Below are 1,477 nucleotides of genomic sequence, written 5' to 3'. Positions count from 1 at the left end.
AAACTCTGGCTAGTCTACTCCACTGAGAAGGCTATTTGGGCCCATCGTCAGAGAGCATTAGGGGCTCCCAAATGTCCATGCAACACAACATGTGTTATTATTGAAGCTCACTGTACATTGTTCTACCTTTTTGTTTTTGCTAATCTATCTGACTGCCTTTGAGGGCAATAATTTATTCATTTTGTATGCATAGGACCTGACAAAATAAGTAATAGTAGCATTCAAAACATTTTAAATAGTGTGTCAAGTCAATTCCTGGTTTGTGATAATGGGGAAGTTTATACAATTTTTCTACAACTTATTGCTCCCAGAGGGGAGCGTTTCAAGAAGGGCATGGGTAATGGTTTTGAACATTACAGTTGCACAAAACTGTTTAAATTTTCTAAGCCTAGCTCATCAGAGAGACTTTTCAGCAGTTTCTAACATGATACAAAAGTCATATGGCAGAAAGTGTCCATTGAATTCAGGAGAAAGATCATTTGATTAACCATTTTGAGACAAGCCCCAGTGGAACAGTGGGAGTTGAAACAGGGACTTGAAACCAGTGGAACAGTGGGAGTTGAAACAGTAAGCCAAACATTACACTGAACATAAAGAAGAGGCAGAGGTACAGACCACTCTCATGAATATTTACTTTATATAGAGGGGATGGGCAATAGATACAATTGGTTGTTGTTCTAAGGAGTTTCCTTTATTAGTTTGGAGAGGGGGAGATTTGAACATATAGTAATGAAATGTTTAAAGGAAAGAGGCAATATAGAGAAGTTAACAAGGAAAGGAACAATTTGCAGAGCTAGATCTGAGGAGGCTCCTAGGAGGGAAACGGCATGGAAATGCAAATGGATGGATTTATTTGAGACAAGAGAAGGGATGCCATTTTTTTTTCCCATTTCGACAGGGTTACATGGAAAAGGATAATGTGGATATTGACAAGGTTATACGCTTTTAGGTAGTATTGATGTAACCCCAGTGAGGGCTTCAAAAGCAATGGTAGCACAGTACACAATTAGGAGCACATGGTCTAAGGGCCAACCCTGGATTTACATTGCAGTTCACCATCTTAACTAACAGCATAACCTTGAGAAAGCAATTTAACTTGCTAGTGCCTTGTTTCCCAGTGATTATAATCATGCACTTACCCTCCTTGAGTGGTCTAAAGAATTGATCAGTTAACACATATAAATTCATGTAACAGTGCAGTGCATATAGGTGAAGCTCTATATGTGTTCACCAGCATCAGAGTGTGAAGCACGGATTGTCCCACTTCCTCTGGAAGTGCCTGAGTGATGGCAGATTCAGAGATTTTAATAGAAGACTATTTGAAGGGAATAACGCAGAGCAGAAAAAGACCTGGTGCAATATAAAAGTGTTAAGCAGCATCGAGGACCCAGTTTAAATTGGGGGTCACGGCCGGGCGTGGTAGCTCACGCCTGTAATTTCAGCACTTTGGGAGGCTGAGACGGGCAGATCACCTGAG

This window comes from Colobus angolensis, unplaced genomic scaffold (genome assembly GCF_000951035.1).
Source record: "Colobus angolensis palliatus isolate OR3802 unplaced genomic scaffold, Cang.pa_1.0 Scaffold164, whole genome shotgun sequence".
In the NCBI taxonomy this organism is placed as follows: Eukaryota; Metazoa; Chordata; class Mammalia; order Primates; family Cercopithecidae; genus Colobus; species Colobus angolensis.
Note: the sequence above shows the minus strand (reverse complement) of the source record.